Source organism: Cnephaeus nilssonii (assembly GCF_951640355.1).
Source record: "Cnephaeus nilssonii genome assembly, chromosome: 7".
NCBI lineage: Eukaryota > Metazoa > Chordata > Mammalia > Chiroptera > Vespertilionidae > Cnephaeus > Cnephaeus nilssonii.
In genome coordinates, this window is record NC_137078.1 from 80,362,885 (window position 1) to 80,376,596 (window position 13,712).

Consider the following 13,712-nt stretch of genomic DNA (forward strand, 5'->3'; position numbering starts at 1 on the left):
AGGAAAAGAACTCCTTATCCTCCATTCACTTATTGAGCACCTACTATGGTCAAGGCCCTATATTCGAAGCTAGGAGGAAAACAGTAAACAAGACAAATGTGGTCCCTGCACAGAGCTTACTTCCAACTGGAGAGGCAACATTAAGAAGTCTATCATATGCGTAACTAAGTACGATTGTGATAGGTGCAACACAGGAAAGTATATGGTGTATACACTATTGTTACCGTTGTAAGTAGCTCGTTATTAATAACAGGAAAGGAGCAAAAGGGAAGGCCAGACATAGTAAGCAAGGCCACCTGGGCTGCTTCACCAGAAAGCTGCAATTTCATAATCCCCAGGGAAATCACTGGGTAAAGGGAATGCACAAAGGGGAGATGGATATGGATGCATGTGCAGTGAAGTTAGGGTGTCATAGGAAACGTGCCTGCTGGAGAACCATGGATTGGCTAGAGGGGGTGGAGCCAATGCAAACGCTGGAAAATTTGGGAATACATAATCCCCAGACAAAGGAGCTCCTCAGGCTCTTGGCTCTCTTGTTCCTCTGGCTTTGCTCTTGTCCATGTTCCCTCCATAGCCTGATGCTGGACTGGACTATGCTCCAACATGGAATGGAAACTCTGAGCAACACTTTAATCTTAGCCCTGCTAAAGGCACAGCTGGATTTCTTCCTTGGTGGGATGAAGGGAAATGGTACATTGGAAACTCAGGCAGGGATATAATTTCACACAAATAAAAATCACTTGTTTGTCCTGGCTGGTTTGGCTCAGTGGGTAGAGCGTTGGCCTGAGGACTGAAGGGTCCCAGGTTCAATTCCAGTCAAGGGCACAGGCCCGGGTTGCAGGCTTGATCCCCAATGGGGGGTGTGCAGGAGGCAGCCGATGAATGATTTTCTCTCACCATTGATGTTTCTATCTCTCTCTCTCTCCCTCCCCTTCCTCTCTGAAATCAATAAAAATATATTTTTAAAATCACTTGTTCTCCCATGTGAATCTCAGAAAACCTTTTCTTGTGACATTACAAGAAGCCCATTTCCACTGGCAACAGATAGGGACAAGGAGCACTCCCCACCCATAACACTATGACAACTGACAACATAGAGCAGGGATAGCAAACTTTAGTATATGGGCCGATTCCAACCCGCCTCCTATACCATAGCCAGAAGCTAGGAATTGCTTTTACATTTTTAATATATATATATATATATATATATATATATATTGATTGATTTCAAAGAAGAGGGAAGAAGGAGAGATAGAAACATCAATGATGAGAGAGAATCATTGATCGGCTGCCTCCTGCATGCCGCCCACTGGGGATCAAGCCCGCAACCCGAGCATGTGCCCTTGACTGGAATCAAACGCAGGCTGATGCTCTATCCACTGAGCCAAACCAGCTAGGGCACTTTTACATTTTTAAATGGCTGGGGGAAGGGGGAGAGATCAAAAGAAGACTAATATTTCATGACATGTGAAAAATACATATGAAATTCAAAGTTCAGCATTCATAAATTCATTTATGTATTGTCTGTGGCTGCTATAATACAAAGCAGTTGTGATATTCTATGACAGGTAAAGCCTAAAATATTTACTATCTAAGCGTTGCAGAAAAAGTTTGCTGACTCTTGGCATAGAATCTGGAGGTTTTGACTTAGGTTAGAAGGTCCGAGGAGGTTTCCCCGAGAAAGTGGCCCATAAACTTGTAGTTAATCAGGCCAAGAATTGGGGAAGAGCATTTCAGGCAGAAGGAAGAACACACAGGAAAGCACTGTGGTCTGAAAAAACCTGGCACATCCTAAATATTGTTAGGCCTGTCATTGACTCTAGAATGTAACAGGAACTAAAGCTCATGAGCCTGGTGAGGTCATAAGGAGCCACATCCTTCTGGGTCTGATAGTCCAGGTCCAGGATATTGGCTCTTTGAGAGCAATGGGAAGCCATTGAAAGGTTTATAAGCAGGAGAGGGATTCAGATTGATTTTTTTTTTGTATGTTTTTTTAAAGATATATTTTTAATGCCTTAGCTCAGTGGTCGGCAAACTGCAGCTCGCGAGCCGCGGTTTGCCGCTCTGTTGACAAATGAGTTTGCCAACCACTGCTAAGGCATTACCCTTACTCAGAAGTTTTGACTTCAGGTTAAAGACATTAGTACATTATTAAAATGTTTTTTAACTGTTTTTCCTTAAGGCAGTGGTCGGCAAACTCATTAGTCAACAGAGTGGCAAACCTCGGCTCTCCAGCTGCAGTTTGCCGACCACTGAGCTAGGGCATTAAAAATATATCTTTAAAAAAACATACAAAAAAAATAAAAGGAAATCTGAATCCCTCTCCTGCTTATAAACCTTTCAACGGCTTCCCATGGCGAGCCGCAGTTTGCCGACCACTGCCCTAGCTGGTTTTGCTCAGTGGATAGAGTGTTGACCTGTGGATTAAAGGGTCATGGGTTTGATTCCAGTCCAGGGCACATAGGTTGCAGGCTCCTCCCCAGCCTGGGCCCTGGTCAGGGCACGTGCAAGAGGCAACCAATCGATGTGTTTCTCTCACATTGATGTTTCTCTCTGTCTTTTCCTCTCTCTTCCACTCTCTCTAAAATCAATGGAAAAATATCATCAGGCAAGGATTATTTTTAAAAAAATTTATTTTTATTGCTTTCAGAGAGGAAGGGAGAGGGTGAGAGAGATAGAAACATCAATGACAAGAGAGAATCATTGATAGACTGCCTCCTGCACCCACTCCCACCGGAGATCGAGCCCTGACTGGGAATGGAATCTTGACTTCCTGGTTCATAGGTTGACGCTCAACCACCAAGCCACACGGACCAGGCCAAATTTCCTTTTTTAAAGGATTATTCTGGCACCGTGTGAGAATGGATTAGGGCAAATCAGAGTGAAAGTGAAGAGATCAATTAGGAAATTATATTATAGTAGTTCAAATGAGAAGACACAGTGGCTTGATCTAATGTGTCTTCAATGGGGATGATGAAAAGTTGACAGATTCAAAAGATGCTCAAAAGATATTTAGGACAGCAAATCTACTGGACTTGGTGATTGACAGGGTAAAAGAGTGGGGGAGAAGTCAAGGTTGACCCCCAGGTTTTTAGCTTGAGCTGCCATGTGGATGGAGGTACCTGCCTCCTTCCCCTCCATGCTTGTACAAATCCGCGCACATTCATCACAAGGTACTGAAATCATCCATTATATTCCTTTGTCTCCCGCAGAGAGCCATCTCTCAGATGGGAACAACTAGCTTGTTGTGTGTGTGTGTGTGTTTTGTTTTGTTTTGTTTTGTTTTGTTTTGTTTTGTTTTGTTTTTTAACTAGCGTGTTCATGTCTTCTTAGGGCCTGGTGGTAGACTAGGCACCAAATTGGAAGTAGTAAATGCACATGGACTTTTCTTAGTTCTTCTTTCTCTTTTTCTTATAGAGGCTCCTCTATCCTCCCAATTGCCCAGGTTCAAAAGCTCAGAGGAATCCTGGCTTCCTCTTTCTGCCTTATGCACCGTATGGCATCAGTCACAAAGTCCAATGTATTCTGTCCCCAGGACATCTGTTGAATCTCCTACCACCCTCTTTCAGGCTTTCTCATGTCTTAGCACTGTAAAGTGGTTAAAACCGTGCCTGAGCCACAGCTAGTGGTATGTAAGTGTTGGCTATGATTACGAGTTCTTCCCCAGCCTCCCTGCCTCCTGCCTCTTTCCAACCAGTCCATCCTGTGGAAGATAGAGTGCTGTCATTCATGTACAACTCTGATGGGGCTTTCATTCATGTACAACTCTGATCATGTTGCTCCCTGACTCCAGGGCTCTCAGAATCAAACCTGAAATCCCCGACGTGGTCTAACCTCTGATTAAATCTCCAACTTTACCTTCACTTTCAAAGGTTCTCCATTGCCATCAGGATGGAGGGTAAGCTTAAGGCCTTCCACCATCTGGCCTCCATGACCTCACCAGCCTCAGCTCCTTCATACACAATGGTCCAGTCATGTGTGCTATTCTTTTTTTTAAATATATTTTATTAATTTTTTACAGAGAGGATGGGAGATGGATAGAGAGTTAGAAACATCAATGAGAGAGAAACATCGATCAGCTGCCTCCTGCACACCCGCTACTGGGGATGTGCCCACAACCAAGGTACATGCCCTTGACCGGAATCGAACCTGGGACCCTCAGTCTGCAGGCTGACACGCTATCCATTGAGCCAAACCGGTTAGGGCATGTGTGCTATTCTTGGCGGTACTCTGGGCTTCCTGCCTCCTCCTGACAGCTCATGCCCTTCCTCCCAGTTGCCCCACCTATCAAAGGCTTATCTCATCAGTCCAGGGTCCCCCTCTCTCAGGCGTACCCCAACTTCTCTTCTTCTTCTTCTTTTTTTTTTTGGTTTGTTTGTTAATTTTCACCCCAAGATATTTTTTCATTGATTTTTAGAGCAAGTGAAAGGGAGGGGGAGAGTCAGAGGAAGAGAAAAACATCGATGTGAGAGAGACACATCCATTGGTTGCCTCCCACACGTGCCTGACAGGGTCAGGGATCCAGCCTGCAAACCAGGTACATGCCCTTGACCGGAATCAAACCTGGGACCCTTCAGTCTGTGGGTTGATGTTCTATCCACTGAGCCAAACGGGCTAGGGCACCAACCTCTCTTCTGTGTTTGTCAGATTCTCCCATATATTGTTGTGCTTTCTGCACATTAATTTCTCCTCTAACCTAAAAACAAATAGAGTGGCCATCTATTGCTGTGCCTGCTCAGCATCCTTCCATTCCTCCTCCTCTGGTAACAGCACTCTGACAATCCTTCAAAAAGCCTTCCCTCCCCCACCCTGGCTCCAGAGTGATCGATCAGGTGACTCTGGCTGATCAGCACATTTCATTACTTTGACTTCATTGATTGGCAGGTGACTCAAACCAGGCAAGCAGAGGGAATGAGCATCAGCCTGAGACCTGTGCTGGAACACTGAGGAAGGGACCCTGTCTTCCTCCTGGGATTGTTACTGGTCACCTTCGCCACTCTTGGAGAGAGCCTTCCTGAGAATGAAGCCTAACACAGTTGGAAAGCAGAGCCTGCATGAGCCAATAAATGAATTCATTTGAGTTGGGTTTCGTTTCTGTCACTTCTAAGCTCAAGCCATGACTAGCAGAGAGAAGTGGTCGGAGCGATCTGTGGTACACAAGAGGCTTTCAGGGCAGCAAGGAAGATGGGAAGGGGAATCAGAACAGCCTGAGACCAGCACCATGTGTGACCCCCTAAACTTGAAGGACCCCGTGGGAAAGAGGAGCAGTTAGTACTGCTATTGCTCAGGCCATCCCAAGTACCTTTACCTCCCCCTCTGCTTTGCAGAAGAACCGCACCAAACATTCTGGTCAGGGTAACAGTTGGCCTGAACTCAGGAGAGGGTGGGGAAGGGGTGAGAGGTAAGTATCACTCTCAAATCCTAACACTAGCATTTGTCCCAGCTTCTGTTCATGGGTTCTTCTCACAGCACTGGACTGTGTATCATGCATGTCCTGTGTCCTCTGGATTCCCCTGGCACAGAGACCGCCACAGTTCTCAACATAAATATCAGTTACTCAGATCTTGATTGAATTCCTGCCCCGTTCCTGAGATAGGAAGGGATACCAAAGATACAGATGAGATGCAGTATAACTTCTGTTCTCAGGGGTCTCCAGTGACCAACAGCCTCAGAGGAGCAGGAAAAGCCTCCCACAGAGGAAGCATTCCAGCTGGTTCTTGAAGGATGGGAGGGGTGTTGCCAGAAAGGGCAAAGGTGTGGAGTTATGACAGGTTCACTCAAGAGAATGTTGTGCTCCCCTAAGGAAACTTGTAAAGACTGTTCTGTATGACACCCCCACATACACACGCACACACACACGCACACATCTCTGAGCTAACCAGAGAGAAGGGTTTCACTTCAATTCTCTTCAATCCGCTCATGTGGGCAGGGTAATGGAGACTGAGCACTCAATGCCAGACCCTTACGGAAGGAAAAGAGGCTCTTGGAATAGGTCCTGTGGAAAAGCAGGATGTAACATCAACCACCAGTCACTACTCTTTCCCACCTTTGACTCTGAGCAAGTTCCTCTTGCAGTTGGAGCGTCCCCCTTTGGGGTAGCTGTAAGTGTAACATCAATGACCTCTCTTGGACTCAGAGTTATTCCCAGGAAAGTCCGAGTCAGACCTGAGAGGATCGACACAGGCCCCGCTCCAGAGCCTGCCTCCCCTGCCCCTTCTTGCATCAGAAGCAGAAGCCTGGACCTTGAGGATCTTACTCTCCCAACAGAACAGGGGGCCTATTCCTCGTTGGCACCTTTTATTTACTCCTAAGACCTGCTTCTTTGAAACAGCTGTCTTTTTATCTTTGGTTTAACTTAGTGTTTCTCAACCAGGGGTGATTTTATCCCACAGATGGACAATGTCTGGAGACACTTTTGGATGTCACAACCCAGAGAGGAGGTTGGGAGGAAATGAGGAGGTGCTACTGACATCTGGTGGTCAGAGGCAAGGGATGCTGCTAAACATCCTACACTGCATAGGGTGGCCCTGGCCGGTTTGGCTCAGTGGATAGAGCGTTGGCCTGCAGACTAAAGGGTCACAGGTTCGACTCTGGCCAAGGGCACAGGCCCAGGTTGTGGGATCGATCCTCAGTGGGGGGCGTGCAGGAGGAAGCTGATCAATGATTCTCTCTCATCATTGATGTTTCCATCTCTCTATCCCTCTCCCTTCCTCTCTGAAATAAAGAAATATATTTTTAAAAACAACAACAACAACAAAAATACACTGCATAGGGTGGCTCCCGCAGCAAAAAATAATCCGGCCCCAAACAGCAATAAGTGCCAAGGGTCAGAAACCCTTTATCTTGCTTAGAGAGAAAAAATTCAGTAACACTGAGCTTTAAAATACCCTTAATGTCTGACCAGCAATAACCAGCACAAGGTTGTTGTTTTACAAACCATCAATAAATTCATACTTGCTCTCCTTTCCCCAGCTCCTGTGTGGGGAGATGGTGGAGGTGGTGGGCGTGGGGGGTGCTGCAGAGGTAGATTAGGATGGGGGGGCAGGTGAGAGATGGGGATCACATAGGGAGAACACAAGCTTTAGAGTCACCTCGGAGTTCACATTCCAGCCTTGACTACTTCTTTAGCTGTGTGCTTTCAGGCAAGTGACGCTTTCTGAGCCTGTTTCTCATCTGTCCAAGAGGACCCCTCCCGCTTTCCAAGGTCCAGGCACTCGGCTAGTAACATGACTTCATCCTGAGGCTGTGAGGGAGCCGTCAGAGGACAGAAATGTGAAGTGTGTCAGCTTTGAGGGGTTGCTGGGGCAGCCTGGAAGGGAGACTTACTTACCCTCACAGTGTCTGTGTTTAATTCCCTCCAGACGGGTCCGAAAGTCCTTCTTGAAGTCTAGCTGGAACCTCTCCTTTTCCTTTTGTTTAGTTCAGTGCCTCAGCAGGTTGGTCTGACCACAATGGTCTGACTATGCTGCTGAGAAACACATTGAGGTTATAATTTGTATTTTGGTCTCCTTGCTGTCGGTAGGTTTCCTCCTTTTTTGCCTGGGGTGAGGACTGAGGCTCTTGCAGGCTTTGGGGTTGCCAGGCCAAAAGCAGAGGTTGCCAGGCACCGAAAGCCATCCCTCAGCTAGGGCTTTTGTTTACCGAGGCCAGGCTCTAGGAGACATGGAGCAGGGTTATTCCAGAGCACAGGGCTCCCAGGCTCGGGAGGGGCGGAAGTGGGCCCATCAAAGAAGGCTTGAAGAGTTTTCCCAAGGCTGAAAAAGTGGTGTCATTGCGGCTGCTGTTGTCTTAACTTGAGTAATAGCAACTTTTCACCACTCCCACACGGGTCTCCCGGGACCTTGGATGGGCCTGCGTAGCTGCTGTTTGGGAGGAGGGAATGGATGTGTGAGTGTTGAGAGTGGTGGTTTGAGAGTCACAGCAAAAGAGCACTGTGGCCGAGCCACACAGGTCCATGAGGATAGCTCAAAGTTGACTGATGATCAGAGTCCTCCCCTGGATGTTCTAGACTGGAGAAACCCTCAGGGGTTTCAGAGAGGTGGGGCATTATAAAATATTAAATTATGGCCCAGCCAGCGTGGCTCAGTGCTTGAGTGTCAACCTATGAACCAAGAGGTCACAGTTGGATTCCCAGTCAGGGCACATGCCCGGGTTTTGGGCTCAATCCCCAGTGTGGGGCATGCAGGAGGCAGCGGGTCAATGATTCTCTCTCCTCATTGATGTTTCTATCTCTCTCTCCCTCTCTGAAATCGATAAAAATATATATTTAAAAATTAAATGATGTAAATGTAAAACTAAATAAAGTATATTCCGAGGTAATAGCATTCAAAGTGCATCACTTCCTAATTATTTTGCTATTATCTGTGCTCTTGGGGTTTTTCACCTCTGTATGGTGGAAATACTACATGATGGCGCACTGCTGCCCACCTCTTCCAGCAATACTATCAGTGAAATCACGGTGGCAGTTTGAAATTGGCCCTGGGAGTATTTACACCATAGAAATTGGCAAATGCTACAAATCAAGTTTCTTCCTAACATCCCCCCTCCCCCATGCTGTTTGTAAACATCTATACCACTGGGTAGAGGATTCCCAAAATGTGATTGTGATTGAATTTGGGCGGGTTTTGGAGCAGATAATGTGATTTAGAAAAATAAATAAATGAGACAAGTCTTACAGGTGGATATTGGTGGATAAAATGCATACTTACTACCAATACCTAGTCCAGAAATACTGGGGGGCTCATCTCTTCCTCCTCCGTTGGAGACAAGAGTGCACACCACTCACAAAGCACCCCTAAATACGCCTGTGGCGCCTTCTGGATGGAACAAGATCAGAAACGTCACGAGGGCAGGGGCTCTGTTCACGTGGCTTTAGCAGGCCCTCGGACCCCTTCCCAGTCTCAGCAACTCCCCCAGTTTCTCTGGCTTCCGAGGTCATGCGGGGGGCAAGGCGATGCACAAAGGCTGATGGGAGAACCAGGAGCTGCACATGGATCTACTCGGGAGCCAGGAAGGCTGGCAGTTGGGGCCATTCCTCCCCAGCGAACGTTTGGCAATGTCTACAGACATTTTCGTTTGTCACAACTTGAGGGAAAGGGTGCTACTGGCATCTGATGGGCAGAAGCTGCTAAACATCCTACAAGGCCCAGAACAGCCCCCTCCCCCCAGCCCCTTCACATCAAAGAATTATCGTGCCCCAAACATCAATAGTGCTGAGGTTGAGAAACCTTGGGGTCGGAGACACAGTGGGGAGAAGTTCCGAGGTCCTGGGAGAACCAAGTGGGGGTGGGGTCTAGGCAGAGATAAGGAAAAGGCTGCCTGCCTGGTGGCTACTGATCCCTTCCTCCCCCGTGACACCCATTTCTCTGTGTGGGTCATTCAGGCTCTTATTCTGCGTCCCGCCCTGTGTCTCCAATCTGTCTCTGGTGTTGTCCCAGTCTAGCTCTTGTTTATCTCTTGGTCTCTCTTTCTCACTCTCAGTCATGCCACCGACTCTGGCTGGGTCCTTGTGTTCTGAGACATGAGACAAGCCTTTGGCATTCGTCCTCCCTCGGCCCACACTAATCACTCCAGCTGCCTTGGTCTGGGAACTGGGCCAGGAGGCTGGTGAAGGGGGAGGGTACAAAGCAGGGGAGGGGGCCTAAAGGTTCTCATTCTCCCACCACCCATCCTGCCTTTGACTCCAAGGCCCTACTGCCTGCCTCCCAGAGGCCTAGAGCTCCAGCCAGCTCTCTCTCTCTTTTTTTTTTTTTGCCTCCAGGGCCTGGGACCAACGTCAGCCTGCCTAAGTGGCCTTGCCCTGCCCACAGACCCCTCCCTCCCCACCCAGCTTCTTAAATTCCTCCTCTAGCCTAGTCCAGCAGCTGTTACAAAACAACGGGGGGCTGGGCAGCTCCTCTCCGCAGTCCTGCCCTGGGCAGTAAGGGACACCAGGCTCATGACTGCTTTTGAGCCCAGAGCCCTCTGCCTAGTGACCGGTGGCCTCTGCCCTGGCCCCAGTCCAGCACTCAGAGCCAGGACCTCTGTGCTTGGAACCCAGTGCTCAGCATCCGGCTCAATTACCAATGCCCGTCACCAGGACCAGGACCCAGCCCGCAGTGCCTGCTGCCAGACCTGCCACCCTGCCCCTCGTGTCACCTCACCTGCAGTCTCCCCGGCGGCCTGGGCTGCTGTGTGCTGGGCCAGCAGCACCCACAAATGGGCACTGTGTGAGGCCAGGGACCCTACAGAAAAGCCTGGTGCAATTTTTAATTTTTATTTATTTTTTTAAATATATATTTGTATTGATTTCAGAGAGGAAAGGAGAGGGAGAGAGATAGAAGCATCAATGATGAGAGAGAATCATTGGTCGGCTGCCTCTTGCATGCCCCCTGCTGGGGATCAAACCCACAACCCTCGCATGTGCCCTGACCAGGAATCGAACCGTGACCTCCTGGTTCATAGGTCGATGCTCAGCCACTCAACCACGCCAGTAGGGCCCGGTGGAAATTTTGAAAACAAATGTGAGTGACTTTTAAAGTAAAAATCATTCAAATGAGGATTTAAAATAAAAATTGGGGAAAGGGCAAAGGGAACTGCCAGATAAAACACAGGCTGCCCACTTACATTTGAATTTCAGGTAACAACAAAGATAATTTATTTTGTTTTTAATTTTATTTATTGATTTTTTTTTTTTGAGAGAGAGAAACATTGATTTGCTGTTCCACTTACTTATGCATTCATTGGTTGCTTCTTATATGTGCCCTGACCAGGGATGGAACCTGCAGCCTTGGCACCAACTGAGCTACCAGGACAAAGAATTTTAAAATATATATATTTTATTGATTTTTAGAGAGGAAGGGAGAGGGAGAGAGAGATAGAAACATCAATGATGAGAGAGAATCATTGATTGGCTGCTTCCTGCACGCCCCCTCCTGGGGATCAAGCCCACAACCCAGGCATGTGCCCTTGGCCAGAATCGAACCTGAGACCCTTCAGTCCGCAGGCCAACACTCTATCCATTGAGCTAAACCAGCTAGGGCAAGGACAAAAAAATTTTTAAAAATATATATATTTTATTGATTTATTACAGAGAGGAAGGGAGAGGGAGAGAGAACCAGAAACATCGATGAGAGAGAAACACCGATCAGCTGCCTCCTGCACACCCCCTCCCGGGGATGTGCCCGCAACCAAGGCACATGCCCCCGACCGGAATCAAACCTGGGACCCTTGAGTCCGAAGGCCGACGCTCTATCCACTGAGCCAAACCGGCCAGGGCGCCAAATAATTTTTTAATGTAAATATGCCCCATGCCATATTTGGAACATCTGTCTACTAAAAAATTACTTATTGTACTAAAAATTATTCACTGTTTATATGAAATCTGGCTTTAACGGGGGTCCTGTATTTTGATTTATAAAAGCCAGCAACCTAATCAGGGAATAAGCCTCACCCCAAGCCCTCACCCCAGTTATCTTCTAGTACCTTTAGGGGAGTAAACAGTATTTCTAACACAGCTCACTTTCGGGTAGAAGGAAATTCAGGGGATTCTACTTTTATTTTTATTATTTCTACTTTTATGTATCTTCTCATTTTTTAAAAAATATGTTTTATTGATTTTTCACAGAGAGGAAGGGAGAGGGACAGAGAGCTAGAAACATCAACGAGAGAGAAATATCGATCAGCTGCCTCCTGCACACCCCCCACTGGGGATGTGCCCACAACCAAGGCACATGCCCTTGACCGGAATCGAACCTGGGACCCTCCAGTCCGCAGGCCAACGCTCTATCCACTGAGCCAAACCGGTTTCGGCTCTTCTCATTTTCTTTAAGGAGTCAGCATTCGTGTACCATTAAAAATCAAATAATATAGACTTTATGTCTTGCCTAGATTTTGCAACATACCCCTTGGTCCACTCTTGAAAATGATGTTTTGACTAAGTAATATGGTCACATGATTCAAAACTCCGTGGTACAAGTGAGCATGCAATGAAATGCCCCTCCTGCCCCTGTTCCCCCGACACCCAGCTCCCTTCCCCACTTCTGTCTCCTTCTAGAGACATTTTGTTGCCACAGCCTTAAAACTGTCTTCAGCCTTCAGCCTTGCCCACCTGCCTCTGGCTAGTATTCTACTTCCAATCATGTTACCTCCTGACTTAGAACCCTTCTCTACCGGGCCGGTGTGGCTCAGTGGATTGAGCATCATCCCTTGTACCAAGAAGTCACCGGTTCCATTCCTGGTAGGGCGTATGCCCGGGTTGGGGGCTTAGTCCCCAGTGTGGGGCGTTCAGGAGGCAGCCAACAGATGTTCCCATCTATTCCTCTCCCTTCCTCTCTCTCTAAAACCAATAGAAACATATTTAAAAAAAAATTAAAACCCTTCTGTGGTTTTCCATGCTGTTGGAGAAAGAACAAACTTCCCAGCTACCCAGGACAGACGGCGCTCAGGGCCTAATTCCTGTCCAGCTTCCGGGACACTTGGCAACCCCCCAGCCCGTCTCACACGGCGCCACAGAAACATGACCTGCCCATTAGTCCCCCTCACTCCCCCACCTGTTCTGGCGTCCATGCTCTTGCTCATGTTTCTCCCTGTCAGACATGTATTGCACGCAGACAGCATCTACTGTTGTGCCAGACGTGGGGGCTAGGACGGACGCAGCGAGCAGACTGAATGGTCATGCTTTTGTGATTCCGGTTCTGGCAGAGGAGCATTTAATGGACCAATAGTTACAATGAAGCCTTTGTTGTGTTAGTGTAGGTACAGAGCTCCGGGTCAAAAACGGCCTCCGGGAAGAGGTGATATTTAAGAGTTGAGCAGTCATCACCCAGCCACTGGTTGGGGGTGGGGCAGGCAGGGGAGAGTGTCCAAGCCGAGGAAACAGTTCATGCCAAGTCCTGGAGACCAGGGAAGTCACAAATCCAGGGTGGTGGGCACACAGAGAAGAAAGGAGGAGAGTGAGAGCCACAGGGTGAGAAGCCACAGCAAGCGGCTCTACAGGGTGCATTGCATGCTGAGGGCCGTGAGAAGGCCTGAGGGGGACTTAGCAGGAGAGTGTGTGGGCAGATTTGTGGCTACTGGGAAGACTAGATTGGAGAACGCCTCGCTGCTCTTCCTGAGATGGAAGAAATGACCGCAGCCTGGGCTGGCGTGAGGGGGCTGGGGACAGAGTCAAAGATACTTCATTTAAAAATATATATATAATTTTATTGATTTCAGAGAGGAAGGGAGGAGAGAGAGATAGAAACATCAATGATGAGAGAGAATCATGGGTCAGCTGCTTCCTGCATGCACCCCACTGGGGTTAGAGCCCGCAAACCAGGCCCTGCCCGGGAATCTAACCGCGACCTCCTGGTTCATAGGTCAACACTCAACCACGGAGCCACAGCGACCCGGCAAGTCAAAGATATTTCAGAGGTGAGGCAGTGTGAGGAGTGACTTCCCAGGGGTCTATCTGGCTTGGGAGACTGGTGGATCCTGATATTTTTTGGGATGGAATTTCTGAGTCCAGTTTGGACTTGATGAACTGGTGGTGCTTGCAAGATGTCAAGTAGACAGTTAGATATGCAGGCTGTCAACCTCAGGAAAGAGGTCTGGACCAGATTCTTATTTGGCACTATCAACTTCAAGATAACAATAAACATGCTGCCTGGCTTTTATTGAGCACTTACTAAGTGTGCGGCACTTTTCTAAGTTCTTCACATACATTAACTTATTGATTCCTCACAATAACCCAA